The sequence below is a fragment of the Syngnathus floridae genome, chromosome 10 (assembly GCF_059516105.1).
Source record: "Syngnathus floridae isolate MCC-2025c chromosome 10, RoL_Sflo_1.0, whole genome shotgun sequence".
Classification (NCBI taxonomy): domain Eukaryota; kingdom Metazoa; phylum Chordata; class Actinopteri; order Syngnathiformes; family Syngnathidae; genus Syngnathus; species Syngnathus floridae.
Window position 1 is genome coordinate 16,322,951 of NC_142422.1, and position 23,464 is coordinate 16,346,414.

The window sequence follows — 23,464 nt, forward strand, 5'->3', positions numbered from 1 at the left end:
CGGGTGATGATATTCTTAGTGGTGCTGACGTCCTCGGTGCATTTGTTGATGTAGGCTGACACAGTCATGGCACACGCATGTCTAATCTACATCGGGAAAACTGGGAGGGAGGGAGGGAGGCAGGCAGGGAGGCAGGCAGGGAGGCAGGCAGGGAGGCAGGCAGTGTCTGTCTGTTGAGGTTTTCACCTTGTTCTTCTCCTGCTGAAGTTCTAACTGGACGTCCATCAGTTTGGTTCTCAGCTCGTCATTGGCGGCCTGAAGGGCGTCCGTTCGCTCCGCCTTGGCCCGCCCTGCCGGAGCTCGTTTGGACATCTCTTACTCGAGTCTCGCCCGGTCGTCAGTCAGAGATCACAACATTTGTACCTGGAGAGCACAAACGCAGCGCTGTTTTCCACTGGCTTCGAACTCAACTTCAATCGGTACCGTAACTTACAACATCATAAACATAGAACTAGCTTGACTTATTCATTGAATAAATGCATTTGGTTCTTCAAAACTGCATCACGCAACATAGCGTGACCGAGACGGCCGTTATCCACCTGCGTGAAGTTATTTGGTGAAATGAATGAGATGTTTAAGACACCATCGTTCTGTCTCTATGTAGATGAAGGTAAATAATCGATTGCTGAAGGTCCAAAGGTGTTGTGATAAACAAATAAACATATTAGTGATTAGTGACATATTTGTGATAAACATATTAGGCAGGATAATCACATATGTTAACGTGACTGCCCACACTGTATTTATTTATGGTTATTTGTTAAATCGAGTACTGTTAGACATGAAATAGGAAGTGTTTAACATAAATGGAAGACGAAAGGGGTACTCACCATTGTAGCTCCTGCTGGTCAATGATACGAGCCTCTTCTTGCAGTGGAAAACATACAGCCAACAAACACCGTGGAACCTAAAGGAATGAAATTAAACATTAACATTTAGCCTCAACCAACATTCACAGATACAACGCAACGCAAACTACACAAACGTAAATCTTTTTAAACACAATGAGTTGTACTTACCGTGTACGCTCTAGACGGTCCACTTGCAAGCGGAAAATAAAGATATTTCTGTTGATAATCGTCGTGTTTGTATCCGGTGTCTCGCTCAAGGCCATTGCGCCCACAGATTTGAATTTTGGCGAGAGTTCAGCCTATTGACGTCATTTCCGCGGTGTAATACCCGCATATCTGAAACGGCAAAGTTAAGAGTAGAGTTAAATAAAGTTTTTAGTCAACGCAATAATTTACAACCGTTGACCAGTCGAAATAATCGTCGAAATTTGGCGTCTGTGGCTGGAAGCAGACGCCGAGTTCGACATTCCTCCCAAACGCCACACTCCCTTGCTTTTCAGGGCTAAAAAAAAACAGTTGTAATTACCTTGTACGCTCTAGACGGTCAAGTTGCAAGCTGAAAACAAAAATATTTGCCTTGTTAGTCATCGTGTTACTAACAGCTGTGTCTTGTTTGCCAGAACTGCCGCTTTCCTACTTCCTGTTGCAAGCCACGCCCACGGATTATAATTTTGCCGTGAGTTCCGCCTATTGACGTCATGTCCGCGTCACATGACTGCGACGTAATATTATCTAAAACTGTTTGTGCGGTATTGTGTTGTTCTGTGCGGTATTGTGTTATTCTGTGCGGCGTCGTGTTGTTCTGTGCGGCGTCGTGTTGTTCAGTGCGACGTCGTGTTGTTCAGTGCGGCATGGTGTTGTTCAGTGCGGCATGGTGTTGTTCAGTGCGGCATGGTGTTGTTCAGTGCGGCATAATGTTGTTCAGTGCGGCATAATGTTGTTCAGTGCGGCATGGTGTTGTTCAGTGCGGCATGGTGTTGTTCAGTGCGGCATGGTGTTGTTCAGTGCGGCATAATGTTGTTCAGTGCGCCATAATGTTGTTCAGTGCGGCATGGTGTTGTTCAGTGCGGGATGGTGTTGTTCAGTGCAGGATGGTGTTGTTCAGTGCGGCACGGTGTTGTTCAATGCGGCATGGTGTTGTTCAGTGCGGGATGGTGTTGTTCAGTGCGGCATGGTGTTGTTCAGTGCGGCATAATGTTGTTCAGTGCGGCATGGTGTTGTTCAGTGCGGCATGGTGTTGTTCAGTGCGGCATGGTGTTGTTCAGTGCGGCATGGTGTTGTTCAGTGCGGAATGGTGTTGTTCAGTGCGGCATGGTGTTGTTCAGTCCCGGATGGTGTTGTTCAATGCGGGATCGTGTTGTTCAGTGCGGGGTGGTGTTGTTCAGTGCGGGATGGTGTTGTTCAGTGCGGCATGGTGTTGTTCAATGCGGCATGGTGTTGTTCAGTGCGGGATGGTGTTGTTCATTGCGGCATGGTGTTGTTCAGTGCGGCATGGTGTTGTTCAGTGCGGCATGGTGTTGTTCAGTGCGGCATGGTGTTGTTCAGTGCGGCATAATGTTGTTCAGTGCGGCATGGTGTTGTTCAGTGTGGAAAGGTGTTGTTCAGTGCAGGATGGTGTTGTTCAGTGCGGCATGGTGTTGTTCAATGCAGGATCGTGTTGTTCAGTGCAGCATAATGTTGTTCAGTGCAGCATGGTGTTGTTCAGTGCGGCATGGTGTTGTTCAATGCGGCATGGTGTTGTTCACTGCGGGATGGTGTTGTTCAGTGCGGGATCGTGTTGTTCAGTGCGACATAATGTTGTTTAGTGCGGCATAATGTTGTTCAGTGCGGCATAATGTTGTTCAGTGCGGCATGGTGTTGTTCAGTGCGGCATGGTGTTGTTCAGTGCGGCATGGTGTTGTTCAGTGCAGGATGGTGTTGTTCAGTGCGGCATGGTGTTGTTCAATGCGGCATGGTGTTGTTCAGTGCGGGATGGTGTTGTTCAGTGCAGGATGGTGTTGTTCAGTGCGGCATGGTGTTGTTCAGTGCGGAATGGTGTTGTTCAGTGCGGCATGGTGTTGTTCAGTGCGGCATGGTGTTGTTCAGTGCAGGATGGTGTTGTTCAATGCGGGATCGTGTTGTTCAGTGCGGCATGGTGTTGTTCAGTGCGGCATGGTGTTGTTCAGTGCGGCATAATGTTGTTCAGTGCGGCATGGTGTTGTTCAGTGCGGCATGGTGTTGTTCAGTGCGGCATGGTGTTGTTCAGTGCGGCATGGTGTTGTTCAGTGCGGCATAATGTTGTCCAGTGCGCCATAATGTTGTTCAGTGCGGCATGGTGTTGTTCAGTGCGGGATGGTGTTGTTCAGTGCAGGATGGTGTTGTTCAGTGCGGCATGGTGTTGTTCAATGCGGCATGGTGTTGTTCAGTGCGGGATGGTGTTGTTCAGTGCGGCATGGTGTTGTTCAGTGCGGCATAATGTTGTTCAGTGCGGCATGGTGTTGTTCAGTGCGGCATGGTGTTGTTCAGTGCGGCATGGTGTTGTTCCGTGCGGCATAATGTTGTCCAGTGCGCCATAATGTTGTTCAGTGCGGCATGGTGTTGTTTAGTGCGGGATGGTGTTGTTCAGTGCACGATGGTGTTGTTCAGTGCGGCATGGTGTTGTTCAATGCGGCATGGTGTTGTTCAGTGCGGGATGGTGTTGTTCAGTGCGGCATGGTGTTGTTCAGTGCGGCATAATGTTGTTCAGTGCGGCATGGTGTTGTTCAGTGCGGCATGGTGTTGTTCAGTGCGGCATGGTGTTGTTCAGTGCGGCATGGTGTTGTTCAGTGCGGAATGGTGTTGTTCAGTGCGGCATGGTGTTGTTCAGTGCGGGATGGTGTTGTTCAATGCGGGATCGTGTTGTTCAGTGCGGGGTGGTGTTGTTCAGTGCAGGATGGTGTTGTTCAGTGCAGGATGGTGTTGTTCAGTGCGGCATGGTGTTGTTCAATGCAGGATCGTGTTGTTCAGTGCAGCATAATGTTGTTCAGTGCAGCATGGTGTTGTTCAGTGCGGCATGGTGTTGTTCAATGCGGCATGGTGTTGTTCAGTGCGGGATGGTGTTGTTCAGTGCGGCATGGTGTTTTTCAGTGCGGCATAATGTTGTTCAGTGCGGCATGGTGTTGTTCAGTGCGGGATGGTGTTGTTCAGTGCGGGATGGTGTTGTTCAGTGCGGCATGGTGTTCAATGCGGAATGGTGTTGTTCAGTGCAGGATGGTGTTGTTCAGTGCGGCATGGTGTTGTTCAGTGCGGCATAATGTTGTTCAGTGCGGCATGGTGTTGTTCAGTGCGGCATGGTGTTGTTCAGTGCGGCATGGTGTTGTTCAGTGCGGCATAATGTTGTTCAGTGCGGCATGGTGTTGTTCAGTGCGGCATGGTGTTCAGTGCGGCATAATGTTCAGTGCGGCATAATGTTGTTCAGTGCGGCATGGTGTTGTTCAGTGCGGGATGGTGTTGTTCAGTGCAGGATGGTGTTGTTCAGTGCGGCATGGTGTTCAGTGCGGGATGGTGTCTTTCAGTGCGGCATGGTGTCGTTCAGTGCGGCATGGTGTCTTTCAGTGCGGCATGGTGTCGTTCAGTGAGGCATGGTGTTGTTCAGTGCGGCATGGTGTTGTTTAGTGCGGCATGGTGTTGTTCAGTGCGGGATGGTGTTGTTCAGTGTGGCATGGTGTTCAGTGCGGCATGGTGTTGTTCAGTGCGGTATCGTGTTGTTCAGTGCGGTATCGTGTTTCTCAGTGCGGTATCGTGTTGTTCAGTGCAGTATCGTTGTGTTGTTCGTATTGTGTTTAACACTTAGCCTCTAACACTTAGCCTCTAACACTTAGCCTCTAGCATCTAGAAGGTAAATAAATAGGAAGGAAGGACTCACCGGTGACGTCTTCGCCCACGTCCAAGCGTTGTACTTTGTATTTTCATCCTTCTGACAGTGGAAAACATAGCCAACAAACACCGTGGAACCTAAACGAATGAAAGAAAACTATCATTTGGCCACAACCAACATTCACAGATACAACACAATGTGACGTGCGGGGTTGAGGTTAAAGGTTGAGTGAAGGGCCCTCGTTTTAAACTACTTTTTTGAAAAGGATTGGGAACAAGTAAGACGTATTTAATTTATTTAATGGGAAGTAGTAAGAGCTATTGAATTTAATCTATGTATTATATTCTATTGTATTGTATTCTGTTGTATTCTTTTGGATTGTATTCACACTAACCCCACTAAAACTTCAGCCCACAAAAACTCGCCTCTGGCGCCTAGCCTCTGGCACTTAGCCTCTAACACTTAGCCTTTAACACTTAGCCTTTAACACTTAGCCTTTAACACTTAGCCTAGAAGGTGAATAAATAGGGTTAAAGGTTGAGTGAAGGGACCTCGTTTTAAACTACTTTTTTGTAAAGGAGTGGGAACAAGTAAGACGTATTTAATTTATTTAATGGGAAGTAGTAAGACTTATTAAATTTATTTAATCTACTTTTCTTCCCAGGCAAAATTTGATGTGCTGCAATTCCAAATTTCCAAAGTGAATGAAGGAATGAAGTCCTTTAAATTATGATTTTGTATAAATACTAGGCATTAACACAAAATCGACGGCACAAAATGGGCAGACTTTACTTGTTTGAAAAGGACTGGTTACAAGACAGACTTTTTTAATTTATTTAATGGGAAGAAGACTTATTTAGTTTAATTGATCTATTTTTGTTCCCTGGCAAAATTCGATTTGCTGCAATTCCAAATTTCCAAAGTGAATGAAGGAAAGAAGTCGTTTAAATTATGATTTTGTTTAAATACTAGGCATAGACACAAAATCTACGGCACAAAATGGGCAGACTTTACTTGTTTGAAGAGGACTGGTTACAAGACAGACTTTTCTGATTTATTTAATGGGAAGAAGACTTATTTAGTTTATTTAATCTATTTTTGTTCCCTGGCAAAATTGGATTTGCTGAAATTGTATTTTGCCAAATCTTGCCTTGAGACCTGATAGGAAGTATTAAACGCTTAGTTAAATCAATACAAGTTGGTAATAAGAGCGAGTAATGTTGGTTGAACCGATGAATGAAGGTTGAAAGCAATTTAAATTATGACTTTGTATAAATACTAGATATTAACAGAACATCTACTGCGCGAAATGGGCAGAGTTTACTTGTTTGAGAAGGAGTGGCTTATTCAAAACTAAGATTTATTTAATCTGTTTGTTCCCAGGCAAAATTGGATGTGATGCAATTCCAAATTTCACCACATGATGGTGCCCAATTTTGACTTCATAGGACATATTAAACACTTAGCTTGTTATTATGTTCAAGGTAATCAGATTTGTTTATTATTCTAATGGCCTCTTCAAAACTATTCTGGATTACTACTTTGGATCTATTCTACATTACTTGGCAACAACATACTCTGTAACAGATTAGGCAGTATAATCATATCTGTTAACTTGAGAGTGCCCACACTCAATCTACTTATCGTGATGTTAAATCAATTACTGTTAGACATTATTTGTCTGATAATCTACCAAATCTTTGAATTGAAGAATTTGTGATTTAATTAATAGCTTGTTGTTATGTTAAGGGTAATCAGACTTGTATATAATTCTAATGGCCTTCTTTTGAAAACTATTCTGAATTACAACTTTGGATCTTATATTACTTTGCAACAATCTACTCCGTGACAGATTAGGCAGTATAATCACATATGTTAACTTCAGTGCCCACACTGTATTTATTTATGGTTATTTGTTAAATCAAGTACTGTTAGACATGAAATAGGAAGTGTTTAACATAAATGTTATGGCTACTCACCATTGTAGCTCGCTCCTGGTCAATGATACGAGCCTCTTCTTGCAGTGGAAAACTTGCAGCCAACAAACACCGTGGAACCTAAAGGAATGAAATTAAACATTAACATTTCGCCTCGACCAATTTTCACACGTACAACGCAACGCGGCTACACTTCTGCTATTACAAACGTAAATCTCCTTAAACACAATGAGTGTTACTTACCGTGTACGCTCTAGACGGTCCAGTTGCAAGCAGAAAATAAAGATATTTCTGTTGATAATCGTCGCTGCTCAGTGGCTCACGGCCATCGCGCCAACAGATTTGAATTTTGGCGGAGGTTCGGGCAATTACGTCATATCCACGGCACATGACTGCGACGTAATACCCGCTTATCTGAAACGGCAGTTAAAAGTAGAGTTACATCAAGTTTTCTTGGAACCTAAACGAATGAAAGAAAACTATCATTTGGCCACAACCAACATTCACAGATACAACACAACGTGCGGGGTTGGGGTTAAAGATTGAGTGAAGGGCCCTCGTTTTAAACTACTGTTTTGAAAAGGAGTGGGAACAAGTAAGACGTATTTAATTTATTTAATGGGAAGTAGTAAGACTTATTAAATTTATTTAATCTACTTTTCTTCCCAGGCAAAATTTGATGTGCTGCAATTCCAAATTTCCAAAGTGAATGAAGGAATGAAGTCCTTTAAATTATGATTTTGTATAAATACTAGGCATTAACACAAAATCGACGGCACAAAATGGGCAGACTTTACTTGTTTGAAAAGGACTGGTTACAAGACAGACTTTTTTAATTTATTTAATGGGAAGAAGACTTATTTAGTTTAATTGATCTATTTTTGTTCCCTGCCAAAATTCGATTTGCTGCAATTCCAAATTTCCAAAGTGAATGAAGGAAAGAAGTCGTTTAAATTATGATTTTGTTTAAATACTAGGCATAGACACAAAATCTACGGCACAAAATGGGCAGACTTTACTTGTTTGAAGAGGACTGGTTACAAGACAGACTTTTCTGATTTATTTAATGGGAAGAGGACTTATTTAGTTTATTTAATCTATTTTTGTTCCCTGGCAAAATTGGATTTGCTGAAATTGTATTTTGCCAAATCTCGATTTGAGACCTGATAGGAAGTATTAAACGCTTAGTTAAATCAATACAAGTTGGTAATAAGAGCGAGTAATGTTGGTTGAACCGATGAATGAAGGTTGAAAGCAATTTAAATTATGACTTTGTATAAATACTAGATATTAACAGAACATCTACTGCGCAAAATGGGCAGAGTTTACTTGTTTGAGAAGGAGTGGCTTATTCAAAACTAAGATTTATGTAATCTGTTTGTTCCCAGGCAAAATTGGATGTGATGCAATTCCAAATTTCACCACATGATGGTGCCCAATTTTGACTTCATAGGACATATTAAACACTTAGCTTGTTATTATGTTCAAGGTAATCAGATTTGTTTATCATTCTAATGGCCTCTTCAAAACTATTCTGGATTACTACTTTGGATCTATTCTACATTACTTGGCAACAACATACTCTGTAACAGATTAGGCAGTATAATCACATATGTTAACTTGAGAGTGCCCACACTCAATCTACTTATCGTGATGTGTTAAATCAATTACTGTTAGACATTATTTGTCTGATAATCTACCAAATCTTTGAATTGAAGAATTTGTGATTTAATTAATAGCTTGTTCAGGGTAATCAGACTTGTATATAATTCTAATGGCCTTCTTTTGAAAACTATTCTGAATTACAACTTTGGATCTTATATTACTTTGCAACAATCTACTCCGTGACAGATTAGGCAGTATAATCACATATGTTAACTTCAGTGCCCACACTGTATTTATTTATGGTTATTTGTTAAATCAAGTACTGTTAGACATGAAATAGGAAGTGTTTAACATAAATGTTATGGCTACTCACCATTGTAGCTCGCTCCTGGTCAATGATACGAGCCTCTTCTTGCAGTGGAAAACTTGCAGCCAACAAACACCGTGGAACCTAAAGGAATGAAATTAAACATTAACATTTCGCCTCGACCAATTTTCACACGTACAACGCAACGCGGCTACACTTCTGCTATTACAAACGTAAATCTCCTTAAACACAATGAGTGTTACTTACCGTGTACGCTCTAGACGGTCCAGTTGCAAGCAGAAAATAAAGATATTTCTGTTGATAATCGTCGCTGCTCAGTGGCTCACGGCCATCGCGCCAACAGATTTGAATTTTGGCGGAGGTTCGGGCAATTACGTCATATCCGCGGCATTTGACTGCGACGTAATACCCGCTTATCTGAAACGGCAGTTAAAAGTAGAGTTACATCAAGTTTTCTTGGAACCTAAACGAATGAAAGAAAACTATCATTTGGCCACAACCAACATTCACAGATACAACACAACGTGCGGGGTTGAGGTTAAAGATTGAGTGAAGGGCCCTCGTTTTAAACTACTGTTTTGAAAAGGAGTGGGAACAAGTAAGACGTATTTAATTTATTTAATGGGAAGTAGTAAGACTTATTAAATTTATTTAATCTACTTTTCTTCCCAGGCAAAATTTGATGTGCTGCAATTCCAAATTTCCAAAGTGAATGAAGGAATGAAGTCCTTTAAATTATGATTTTGTATAAATACTAGGCATTAACACAAAATCGACGGCACAAAATGGGCAGACTTTACTTGTTTGAAAAGGACTGGTTACAAGACAGACTTTTTTAATTTATTTAATGGGAAGAAGACTTATTTAGTTTAATTGATCTATTTTTGTTCCCTGCCAAAATTCGATTTGCTGCAATTCCAAATTTCCAAAGTGAATGAAGGAAAGAAGTCGTTTAAATTATGATTTTGTTTAAATACTAGGCATAGACACAAAATCTACGGCACAAAATGGGCAGACTTTACTTGTTTGAAGAGGACTGGTTACAAGACAGACTTTTCTGATTTATTTAATGGGAAGAGGACTTATTTAGTTTATTTAATCTATTTTTGTTCCCTGGCAAAATTGGATTTGCTGAAATTGTATTTTGCCAAATCTCGATTTGAGACCTGATAGGAAGTATTAAACGCTTAGTTAAATCAATACAAGTTGGTAATAAGAGCGAGTAATGTTGGTTGAACCGATGAATGAAGGTTGAAAGCAATTTAAATTATGACTTTGTATAAATACTAGATATTAACAGAACATCTACTGCGCAAAATGGGCAGAGTTTACTTGTTTGAGAAGGAGTGGCTTATTCAAAACTAAGATTTATGTAATCTGTTTGTTCCCAGGCAAAATTGGATGTGATGCAATTCCAAATTTCACCACATGATGGTGCCCAATTTTGACTTCATAGGACATATTAAACACTTAGCTTGTTATTATGTTCAAGGTAATCAGATTTGTTTATCATTCTAATGGCCTCTTCAAAACTATTCTGGATTACTACTTTGGATCTATTCTACATTACTTGGCAACAACATACTCTGTAACAGATTAGGCAGTATAATCACATATGTTAACTTGAGAGTGCCCACACTCAATCTACTTATCGTGATGTGTTAAATCAATTACTGTTAGACATTATTTGTCTGATAATCTACCAAATCTTTGAATTGAAGAATTTGTGATTTAATTAATAGCTTGTTCAGGGTAATCAGACTTGTATATAATTCTAATGGCCTTCTTTTGAAAACTATTCTGAATTACAACTTTGGATCTTATATTACTTTGCAACAATCTACTCGGTGACAGATTAGGCAGTATAATCACATATGTTAACTTCAGTGCCCACACTGTATTTATTTATGGTTATTTGTTAAATCAAGTACTGTTAGACATGAAATAGGAAGTGTTTAACATAAATGTTATGGCTACTCACCATTGTAGCTCGCTCCTGGTCAATGATATGAGCCTCTTCTTGCAGTGGAAAACTTGCAGCCAACAAACACCGTGGAACCTAAAGGAATGAAATTAAACATTAACATTTCGCCCGGACCAACATTCACACGTACAACGCAACGCGGCTACACTTCTGCTATTACAAACGTAAATCTCCTTAAACACAACGAGTGTTACTTACCGTGTACGCTCTAGGCAAAATTGGATGTGATGCAATTCCAAATCTATCTGAAACGGCAGTTAAAAGTAGAGTTACATCAAGTTTTCTTTTTTAATCAACACAATCATTTACAACCGTTGACCAGAAAGAATCGTCGAAATTCGACGTCCCCCACAAACGCCACGCTCACTCGCTTTTCAGGGCAACAAAAGTACTTCTTTTTAAAAACGATGAGTTGTACTTACCGTGTACGCTCTGGACGGTCCAGTTGCAAGCAGAAAATAAAAATATTTCTCTTGTTAGTCGTATGTTACCATCCGCTGTGTCTTTGTCAACATCGCCGCCATTTTCCTACTTCCTGCTGCGAGCCACGCCCACGGATTTAAATTTGGGCGGAAGCTCTTTCCATTGGCGTCGTTTTCGCGTATAGCAAATCCGATTGGTTGGGAAGGGGGCACGGTTATGCAGCCGAGGAGTCCTGTGATCGGTGGGATGTAAAGTAGGCGTCGACGTCACGTCCGCGTCACGTGACCACGACGTGGCAGACGTCAAATAGCAACCGCTGTTTTGTTTAGTAGACTTACAGTTGTTATGCATTGACATAATGGCGCACACACCAAATAGATTTAAATAAATTAAATAATTCTTCTGCCCACTCTCTTTTAAACAAGTTAACTCTCCCCGCGGATTTGAATTCCGGCGAAAGTTACGCCCATCGACGTCACGTATGTCACGTGACCACGACGTGGCAGATGTCATATAGCAACCGCTGTTTTGTTTAGTAGATTTACAGTTGTTATGCATTGGCATAATGGTGTGCACTCAAAATAGATTTAAATAAATTAAATATTTCTTCTGCCTACTCCCTTTTAAACAAGTTAACTCTGCCCACGTCCATTGACGTCTTGTCTGCGTCACGTGACCACGACGTAGCGACGTCATATAGTAACCGCTGTTTTGACCAGTAGACTTAGTTATTATGCGTTGACATAATGGCGCACTGGTTAGCATGGCCACCTCTTAAGCATGATGATGCGGGTTCGACGCCTGATCAATGTTAGCATGGAGTGAGCTGAAGTGCATGGCGCTGAAGATTTGAATCTTTGAAATGCGCTGAGGTCTGACATATCAGGCAGAATGGTTTGCCATCACGTTCAACAAAAAATAGAAACTTTCCCACTCTGATTAAAACGTCCTGTGTTCATCTACGTATTTTCGTTTTGCTGTGCATCTTTTCCCTGCCATTTCGAGAGCCCAATTGACACTCATAGTTTAAAGAAATGTGTTTGCCCATCCTACTTTGTGGAATTTCACCACATGCGCTTTTGACCAAAATACCAAATTGAACTCAAGTGAAGCCAACACGCACAACCCCCCCCCCCCCACACACACACACACACACACAAATGTTGATATGAACATAAAAGAGCCGCATGCGGTTCGGGAGTTGCGGCTTGGCCAAACCTGTACTATACAACTTTATTTGTATAAAATTTTCACAACAGCTGTCACACAAACAAAGCGGGAAAAACCGAAGACGTGCGTGTTCCGCCCACGCTGGATTTATTTGCACCTTTGAAAAGACACCGTATTGCCGCAGATGTGGCAAAGAGTACTTTTGGGCATCTGAGACGGAAGGATGTCCAAAGCATCACGTCACCTGCTCTGGTAGGCATGGTGGTGGGACGTTGAGGTCAACCGCTTTGGGGTTGGCTGACTCTTTGATCGCAGGATGCCACACACTTGAAGACAGAAGCAGAAAAGCAGAGCTAAATGCAAAATGTACTCACCGGTGACTCCAATTTTTTTCCCCCCTGAAGAAACAGCTGGACGGGTGGCCCCGGCTGGCCAGTGGGACTCTTGTTATTCTGACCCTTTTTAGTGCGCGTTTGGGGCAACAACCGTTTTTTGTGGCGCTCTCTTCTGGTTCAAAAGTGCCCTGCATGTGAATTTGCTTTTCCTGCCTTCTGATTGGATGAGCGCCGGTGTGACGCGGTGCCTCTGTCACCGTGGCGGGGGGTATACGTTGGCATCGGAGCGTCTGCCAACGTCTGAGACCGGCTGGCAGTGTATCGGAGGTGTCGAGTGCGGTGCCGCTGGAGCTCACTCACCAGCTGGTGTTAGGGCCACAGAATGAAGGCCAAGGAGAAGAATAGAAAGAGAAACAGAAACTTCTCCTCCAATTGTTTGATTTGTCTCTTCTGAGCTTCGATGAATTCTTTCAGCTCTTTGTTCCTCTAGGACGGACAAATGGAAAGTGGCATTCAAAAGCCAGTAAGCGTGCAAGTAAGTGCCGGGCTGGCTTTGGGCCCTTACCTGTTGCGCGCTGTGCAGCAGATCCATTCTCTCTTGGAGGATGCAAGCGTCGCGCTCCCTCAACTCGCACATCAGGGCTCGCTTCCATTGGTCCACGGCGCTCCTAAGCTCTTCTCTCTGATCCGCCGTCAGCACGTCATTCACGCCAGCGTGGCTGGCTTTTTCGCCGTCTGTGGCGGGGCAGTCCCGCTGCGGTAGCGCCTCGTACAACATGGCCTCCAGCTCCAGGATCCTCTGGGCCGCAATCCTCGTCCATCAGTGGTCCGGCGGGAGATTTGAGGGCGGCTTACCTTATGAGCCTGGTCCATGGAACACTTCCTGAAGTCCAACTCTTCATCCAGGTAGCCCTTCTGCTTGCAGAACATATCCTAGCACAGCTCAAGGTCAGAATTGTTGGGGCACATTGCCGGAGTTCCCCTTGGCTGATGTCGCGTGTCTGTCTACCTTCTCACTTTCAATGTCCAACATCTTCTGTTGAAGTGCTGACTTGGTCACTTTGATGTATTCTAACCACTGAGGAAAGGCTGCTGTCACATAAGCAGAATGCGAGAGCGTGCGTGGACGTGCGCGTTACCTTCTCGGCTAGGGTGAGAAGGGTCCTGGCGTGAATCACGACCACCTGCTCCTCGTTGGTGAGATTCTGCAAGAGCCCAAAGGCACAGCGTCAACAAGCTTCTTTCAGCGCAAAGCCTTCCAAAAGTCACATTTGAGCCGCCGAGTCTCGTGGAGTGCGAACATAAGGAGTTCGACATACACTTACGGCGTTATAGCCCAGGATGTCCAGCTTCTTCATCAGATCACTGATGACGATGTCCGGGGGAAAGGCGCAAGGAGCAATGTAAGGTGTTCTGGGACCTCGGGTTAAGGTTAGGGTTGCGAGGGACGCCTTACGTACGCTCACGCCCTCGGCCTCGCAGTAGATCTGCAAAGGGCTGAGGCCGTCTGGGAAACGGACTTGCAGAAACTTCAAGACGGGGGAGCGCCACTCCCTCTCCTGAAAGGCAGAGGCATGCATCCGTCCGTCCGTCCGTCCGTCCGTCCGTCACATCTCTGGCCTCAACACGCTTGTGCGAGTCTTCCCACCTCCAGCTCCAGGATGCGGAACTCAAGCAGTTCGTTTTGGTCTCGGATATCCTGGATGTGCTCTTTCAGACGCGCTTCTTCCGCCTCCATCCGCCTGACCTGAAAAGACAGTCAGACCTCATCTGCGGGGCTTCCCGACAGGTGTGACGCCAAGCGACTCCGCCCAGCGCCTTTCTTTCCGTCACCTTTTCGGCCAACTGCTGATTGCTCTGACGCAGCAGCTGCTTCTCCTCCACCCACTTGACATTCTAGAAGAGACAAACGCGTGGACAGCTTTGGAATGTTGTGTCATTTTCATCCACAAATTCTTTGGTTGACTGGAAAATGACATTTGCTTTTCTCCGCATTTTCCCAGCCACGTTCGGGGGGGGGGGGGGGGGGGGTTGGTCCAGTAATGCCAGACGGATGAGTGACTGAAGAATGTAGCTATTTTGTCTGAGAAAAAGGTGTGCTCATTGATGAGCTTACCTGTCCTTGTTGCTTCAGCGCTGACTCCAGATCTGCTACTCTGCTTTGATAGTGACCCATTTCTACCATCAGCTTTTCTCTGGTCTGAAAGGAGGAGGAGGGAGGCTCCTCCTCCTCCTTTCAGACCAGAGAACACCCGAGGCTGGGTGAGAACGGGGAGGCTGCGACCCGGCCGGGGGTTGCGGGAAGGGGCGCCACCTTGATCTCCTTCTCGGCGTCGTAGTCCCCTTTCGCTGGTCTGGGCTAGCAGAGCGTAGGCTCGTTGCAGCGCTTGATATTCTTGCGTCAGCTGGCGGTAGCGAAGCTCCGCCTCTTCATGCACACACCAATGCAACACAGCACTAGTACCAGAATCAGTCAGACCGGCGACAAAGCACCCGCGACGCAAAGACGAGTCCGATTCCAGGCTGAAGAGGAATGTTTGGTGCCAATACGCTGGCAGAAATGGCGGGCTACCTCTTCGGGTTCCGTGTCGGGGGTTCTGTCGGTGTGAAAAGACAAGGACGATCCGTCCGAGTCCACCAACACGTCTTCGTCGTAGCCGTAAAATGTTTCGATGACCTGCGGGCGCGGAAGCGAACATCTCTCTGAACAAACTGAAGCGACACCTCACGATGAATCGACGAGAGGAACGATAGCGAGAAAAAGGCCATTTCATCTTGCGCAACACCAAGCAGCCGCAAACAAACAGACTCACCTTGCAGGACCTCACGCTTTGTTCCTCCTCAGAGATTCTCGACGTCGGTATCGTAGCAGCAAATCTCTCTCCTGTCGACACAAATAATCCGCCTTTGAGATTCTTTGGATGCAAAGGGAACGAACGGCTCCGGCGCAGAAACAAACGCGACTCACAATGACATTTCTGACATGAGCTCCTGTCTCCAGAGCCTGAAAAACACGTCACCGGCGATGATTGGAGGGACGCTCGTCTTTTCCAAAAGTGACAACTACAGGGTGTGTCAGGGTTTTCCAGATTATCTTTATCGTATCATTGTGTTGCTTTGACTTTGACTGCGACCTGTAATAAATAATATTATTTATCCCTTATTTATCCCTATCGCTTATCCCTTCCTACACAAAGTCGTAAAACACCCCTTGCTATGTTTTGACTAGAGGTCAAGGGCTTCCTCTATTCAATCCACTCTTACACCCACCCTGTTTCTCTTAATTAAAATGCTCGTGCAGGAGCCGAGAGTCAGACTTCATTCGTACAACGGATGGACTCTCCACCTGCAGGTGTCCAAAAGAACTTACTTGTCTCCCGTGTGGTTCTTGCAAAATAAGTTGGAGCGAGCGCAACTCTAACAGGGTGCATTTTGCCACTAGCTGCCTACGGACAATGACGTCGCGCTCGCGGCTCATGGTTGACGGGCTGAGCAGCCGGGCAAGTCCGTCGTTTTCAGCGCACAGCGAGTGGCAAAGGCGCTGACAAAACGGGAGCTTTGAGCTGCTGAAAACGGCAAAACAAGTCTAAAGCGTGTTCAAACGCGTGCGCACAATGTTCCTGCTTGAAAGGTCGGAATTTAAGGGGCCAATTTTTTGGATGGCGGCCGCCGGCCAAGCTTTGGACGGAAAAGGTTTCCTGGCGACAGCGAGCGAGCGCGGCGCTGCCGTACGTGCACCGAGTCGCCTGCCTGAAGACCTTGGACAAGTCGTCGATGATGTGCCGCTGCTCCACAACTTGAAGGAACTCCATTTCACCGTCCTGCTGGCCGCAACCGCGGTCCAGGTCATTGAGCGAACTAGGCCTTCTCTGTGGAACACAAATGCAGTGGACTCTGTTGGCACGCCGCCGTTGTCCGCGTCGACTTACCAAGCTTGCCATCTCCTCGTTCTCCTGGGTGACAAAGCGCACTTTGTTTTCAAGGCGACACAGCACCAGCGAGAGTTCTTCATTCTTCCTGCTCAGGCGTTTGTTTTTGTACAGGAGTGGCAGAAACTGGCTTTCTGTTTCTCTCAGTCGCTTTAGCTGCAAGCATGAAGTGCGGGATGTGAAAGACGCACAACACGCGGGCCAGAACGTATCCATTCCTTTTGCATCGGTTTGAACGGAATCGTGGCTTTGGCTCCCAATAAAAGACATCTACCAGGCAACCGACTCGCCGCGCCGCTCAACTAATAAGCAAGCGCAATGGGTGCCTCGCTGGATGGCGCGCATCAAACGTAGCGCAAACCTTCAAGCGTGCCGTCAATAAATTACCAGTTCATTGCGCTCTTCAGAAAGCAGGGCGTTTCGATCCTCCAGTTTCCTGATGACTGCGCTGAGCTCAGCGATTTTCAGATGAAACCGTCGCGTGTCCCGATCCTCCTGAGACTGAAAACGCCCCGCAACACACACACACAAGCACTCGTTCAAAGTTCAAAACTGTTTTTGTGCTACCTTCCTCCAGCAACGAACTAAGTCATGCGTACTGCAAGTGTGTGATGAGGTGGCCTACGCAATGAAGAGGATTGCTAGTAGCGGCGTTGACCCCACTTCCAGGGTAGTTTAGGCCCGCCCTTTGGGAATCCCTCAGGGCAGCGATCTGCTGCTCGGCAGCCTGAGTCTGCAGCTGAAGGCGGTGGACGTGGCCGGCCCCAGGGCTTCATCCAAAACACTAACCGCTCTGTCTTTCAGCTTGATCTCATCCGTCTGGATGTACAAACGGGGAGCGCTCAGGCAGGCGGGCAAACTCATTTGCCAGAATTGTGACAAAAACAAAGAGAGCAACCGGCCAATTTTTTTCTTGAATCGACTAGAACACCTTTGCTGTGACAAAAGCGAAGCGAGCAACCGGACATTTTCTTCTTGTGAAATAGAATAGAATAGAATGCCTTAGGTGTCATTGCACTGCAGGTATACAACGAAATTGGGAACATAGCCACGCACCGCGCATCTGATCAGTCCTACCAGTCGGCGGATCTCCCTCTCGCAGTCTCTCTTGGTTCGGCTCAGCTCCTCCCGATGCTGGTGATGAGCCGATCGGAGCTCGGCCGCTCGGGACTGCCAGGCCTGCTGGGCCGCTGCCAGGGCTTCTTCCGCGCTCCTGGTGGAGGCGACACCGCTCGGTCTCCCGACACCGCCGCGTCTCCTCCACCTCCGCCAGCAAAGCGCCCCCCCTCCTCACCTGAGCAGACATTGCGCCACACCGGGCCGTTGAGACCGCAACGGAGCGCCGCGACGCTTACTGGGGACAAGCTACACAATACGGTAGCGGCCGCATCGAAGCCCGACGTGGCGTGCGGATAGTCAGACACGGATAGAGCGGATCACCTTGTCCATGGAGCCGTCCCTCAGGCTGAGGACCAAGGCATTCAGTCGCTGGATCTCTCCATCTTTGATTTTGATCACTCTCATCAGCTCCATTTCATGCTGCCGCAGTAATGTCTCCCTGGTAATGGCTAACTCTTTCTGCTTCTCCTCATGGAGTTTGCTTTTGAGTTCCGTCATGGCGGCGGTGGCACGGTGGTGCTCCGCCCGCAGGTCCTGACTTCTCTCTCTCTCCAGACAGCTGACCTGACATGACTTAGACTTAGACAAACTTTATTGTCATCTTGTCTGCACATGGTGCATACAAAACGAAATTCCGTTGCATACGTCTTACAACAAAGTAGTGATATTGCAGTTGAATAGAAGTAACATATCCTATGAAAATATATATATATACATATATACTATATATATATATATATATATATATATTAAAAATAAGTATAAAGTGCAGCAGTGATAATTATGCAATAGTGCAAGTAGGCAAAACAGTATTCAAGAGTGTGCAGAGGAATGCTAAACCATGTATTAAACTTCTATTTAAAGGGTTTATACAAGTTCAGTAAAGTTGGTAGTGCGAGATAGTGCAAGATAGAGGTCCGTAGTGTCATAAAGTACAGTTCTGTGAATGTGTGATGCAGAGTTCAGTTTAGAGCTCAACAGTTCTAGTGTTCAACAGTCTGATGACAGCAGGGAAAAAGCTGTTGCAGAACCTGGTGGACCTGCAGCGGATGCTGCAAACCTCTTCCCAGAGGGCAGCAGGGAGAACAGTCCATGGTGGGGGTGTGATGGGTCATTGATGATGTTACGGGCACGGGACATGCAGCGCTGAGATGAAATGTCCTGAATGGAGGGAAGAGGAGCCCCTATGATCCTCTCTGCTGTCCTCACCACTCTCCTCACGTTCTTCCAATCGGAGGCGGTGCAGCCTCCACACCACACAGAGAGACAGCTTGTCAGAATGCTCTCTATGGTGCTCCTGTAGAACGTCCTCATGATGGGTGGGGGCAGGTGGGCTCTCCTCATCCTCCGCAGGAAGTACAAGCGCTTCTGTGCCCTCTTGACCAGTGCCGTAGTGTTCATAGTCCAGGTGAGGTCTTCTGTGATGTGGACCCCCAGGAATTTGGTGGTGCTGACCACCTCCACAGCTGAGCTGTTGATGATCAGTGGAGCGTGGTGAGGCTGTTTTTTCCTGAAGTCGACGATGATCTCCTTCATCTTCTCCTCATTCAGGATCAGGCTGTTTTCTCTGCACCAGCCCACCAGCTGCTCCACCTCCTCTCTGTAGTCCAGGTCGTTGTTGTCTCTGATGAGCCCCACCACCGTTGTGTCGTCTGCTGACTTCACGATGTGATTGGTGGTGAACCTGAGGACGCAGTCGTGTGTCATCAGGGTGCACAGCAGGGGGCTCAGGACGCAGCCCTGAAGGGAGCCTGTGCTGAGGGTGATGACATCAGAGGTGTTCTGTCCGACCCGGACTGACTGAGGTCTGTTGGTGAGGAAGTCTAGCAGCCAGTTGCGAAGGGGGGTGTTGAAGCCCAGGTGTTCCAATTTTCCTACCAGATGCTGTGGGATGATGGTGTTAAACGCTGAGCTGAAGTCCAGGAACAGCCTCCGCACATGGGTGTTCTTCTCCTCCAGGTGAGCCAGGCTCAGGTGAAGAACGGAGGAGATGGCGTCCTGAGTGGAGCGGTTTTGCCGGTCGGCAAACTGGAACGGGTCAAATAATAGGGGGAGTCTGGAAACGATGTGACCTTTAAGCAGCCTTTCGAAGCACTTCATCATAACCGGAGTCAGTGCAACAGGCCGGTAATCATTAAATGAGGTGATTTGAGGTTTCTTCGGCACCGGAATGATGGAGGCAGTCTTAAAGCACGCCGGCACTGTGGCTTGGCCCAGCGAGGTGTTAAAAATGTCTGTGATGACCCCAGCCAGATGACTTGCACATTCCCTGAACACACGCCCAGGAATGTTGTCGGGGCCAGGGGCCTTACAGGGGTTGACTCTCCTCAGGGTCTTCAACACATCGGCGGAGTCAAGGCAGAGTACCTCCTCTTCCTGATGGGGGACAGTTTTAACTGCTGGAGTGCCGTTTAGTGCCTCGAACCTCCCAAAGAAGTTATTTAGACCATTTAGAAAGTCAGCATCAACTACACCCACCGGGGGGGGGGGGGAGGGTGAGTTGTAGTCTGTAATCGCCCGTATGCCTTGCCACATACTCCTGATGTTTTTGACGTCGTGGAAACGATCCTGAAATTTTCGACTGCGGTCTCGCTTCGCTATCCTGATGGCACGGTTCAAGTTGGCTCTCGCTGTCCTCAGTGTCTCCTTGTCGCCAGACTTGAAGGCAGAGTTCCGCGCTCGTAGCGTTTGACGTACCTCCTCAGTCATCCAGGGTCGTTGGTTGCCCCGGGTGATGATATTCTTAGTGGTGCTGACGTCCTCGGTGCATTTGTTGATGTAGGCTGACACAGTCATGGCACACGCATGTCTAATCTACATCGGGAAAACTGGGAGGGAGGGAGGGAGGCAGGCAGGGAGGCAGGCAGGGAGGCAGGCAGGGAGGCAGGCAGTGTCTGTCTGTTGAGGTTTTCACCTTGTTCTTCTCCTGCTGAAGTTCTAACTGGACGTCCATCAGTTTGGTTCTCAGCTCGTCATTGGCGGCCTGAAGGGCGTCCGTTCGCTCCGCCTTGGCCCGCCCTGCCGGAGCTCGTTTGGACATCTCTTACTCGAGTCTCGCCCGGTCGTCAGTCAGAGATCACAACATTTGTACCTGGAGAGCACAAACGCAGCGCTGTTTTCCACTGGCTTCGAACTCAACTTCAATCGGTACCGTAACTTACAACATCATAAACATAGAACTAGCTTGACTTATTCATTGAATAAATGCATTTGGTTCTTCAAAACTGCATCACGCAACATAGCGTGACCGAGACGGCCGTTATCCACCTGCGTGAAGTTATTTGGTGAAATGAATGAGATGTTTAAGACACCATCGTTCTGTCTCTATGTAGATGAAGGTAAATAATCGATTGCTGAAGGTCCAAAGGTGTTGTGATAAACAAATAAACATATTAGTGATTAGTGACATATTTGTGATAAACATATTAGGCAGGATAATCACATATGTTAACGTGACTGCCCACACTGTATTTATTTATGGTTATTTGTTAAATCGAGTACTGTTAGACATGAAATAGGAAGTGTTTAACATAAATGGAAGACGAAAGGGGTACTCACCATTGTAGCTCCTGCTGGTCAATGATACGAGCCTCTTCTTGCAGTGGAAAACATACAGCCAACAAACACCGTGGAACCTAAAGGAATGAAATTAAACATTAACATTTAGCCTCAACCAACATTCACAGATACAACGCAACGCAAACTACACAAACGTAAATCTTTTTAAACACAATGAGTTGTACTTACCGTGTACGCTCTAGACGGTCCACTTGCAAGCGGAAAATAAAGATATTTCTGTTGATAATCGTCGTGTTTGTATCCGGTGTCTCGCTCAAGGCCATTGCGCCCACAGATTTGAATTTTGGCGAGAGTTCAGCCTATTGACGTCATTTCCGCGGTGTAATACCCGTATATCTGAAACGGCAAAGTTAAGAGTAGAGTTAAATAAAGTTTTTAGTCAACGCAATAATTTACAACCGTTGACCAGTCGAAATAATCGTCGAAATTTGGCGTCTGTGGCTGGAAGCAGACGCCGAGTTCGACATTCCTCCCAAACGCCACACTCCCTTGCTTTTCAGGGCTAAAAAAAAACAGTTGTAATTACCTTGTACGCTCTAGACGGTCAAGTTGCAAGCTGAAAACAAAAATATTTGCCTTGTTAGTCATCGTGTTACTAACAGCTGTGTCTTGTTTGCCAGAACTGCCGCTTTCCTACTTCCTGTTGCAAGCCACGCCCACGGATTATAATTTTGCCGTGAGTTCCGCCTATTGACGTCATGTCCGCGTCACATGACTGCGACGTAATATTATCTAAAACTGTTTGTGCGGTATTGTGTTGTTCTGTGCGGTATTGTGTTATTCTGTGCGGCGTCGTGTTGTTCTGTGCGGCGTCGTGTTGTTCAGTGCGACGTCGTGTTGTTCAGTGCGGCATGGTGTTGTTCAGTGCGGCATGGTGTTGTTCAGTGCGGCATGGTGTTGTTCAGTGCGGCATAATGTTGTTCAGTGCGGCATAATGTTGTTCAGTGCGGCATGGTGTTGTTCAGTGCGGCATGGTGTTGTTCAGTGCGGCATGGTGTTGTTCAGTGCGGCATAATGTTGTTCAGTGCGCCATAATGTTGTTCAGTGCGGCATGGTGTTGTTCAGTGCGGGATGGTGTTGTTCAGTGCAGGATGGTGTTGTTCAGTGCGGCATGGTGTTGTTCAATGCGGCATGGTGTTGTTCAGTGCGGGATGGTGTTGTTCAGTGCGGCATGGTGTTGTTCAGTGCGGCATAATGTTGTTCAGTGCGGCATGGTGTTGTTCAGTGCGGCATGGTGTTGTTCAGTGCGGCATGGTGTTGTTCAGTGCGGAATGGTGTTGTTCAGTGCGGCATGGTGTTGTTCAGTCCGGGATGGTGTTGTTCAATGCGGGATCGTGTTGTTCAGTGCGGGGTGGTGTTGTTCAGTGCGGGATGGTGTTGTTCAGTGCGGCATGGTGTTGTTCAATGCGGCATGGTGTTGTTCAGTGCGGGATGGTGTTGTTCATTGCGGCATGGTGTTGTTCAGTGCGGCATGGTGTTGTTCAGTGCGGCATGGTGTTGTTCAGTGCGGCATGGTGTTGTTCAGTGCGGCATGGTGTTGTTCAGTGCGGAATGGTGTTGTTCAGTGCGGCATGGTGTTGTTCAGTCCGGGATGGTGTTGTTCAATGCGGGATCGTGTTGTTCAGTGCGGGGTGGTGTTGTTCAGTGCGGGATGGTGTTGTTCAGTGCGGCATGGTGTTGTTCAATGCGGCATGGTGTTGTTCAGTGCGGGATGGTGTTGTTCATTGCGGCATGGTGTTGTTCAGTGCGGCATGGTGTTGTTCAGTGCGGCATGGTGTTGTTCAGTGCGGCATGGTGTTGTTCAGTGCGGCATAATGTTGTTCAGTGCGGCATAGTGTTGTTCAGTGTGGAAAGGTGTTGTTCAGTGCAGGATGGTGTTGTTCAGTGCGGCATGGTGTTGTTCAATGCAGGATCGTGTTGTTCAGTGCAGCATAATGTTGTTCAGTGCAGCATGGTGTTGTTCAGTGCGGCATGGTGTTGTTCAATGCGGCATGGTGTTGTTCACTGCGGGATGGTGTTGTTCAATGCGGGATCGTGTTGTTCAGTGCGGCATAATGTTGTTGTGCAGGATGGTGTTGTTCAGTGCGGCATGGTGTTGTTCAATGCAGGATCGTGTTGTTCAGTGCAGCATAATGTTGTTCAGTGCAGCATGGTGTTGTTCAGTGCGGCATGGTGTTGTTCAATGCGGCATGGTGTTGTTCACTGCGGGATGGTGTTGTTCAATGCGGGATCGTGTTGTTCAGTGCGGCATGGTGCTGTTCAGTGCGGCATGGTGTTGTTCAGTGCGGCATGGTGTTGTTCAGTGCGACATAATGTTGTTTAGTGCGGCATAATGTTGTTCAGTGCGGCATAATGTTGTTCAGTGCGGC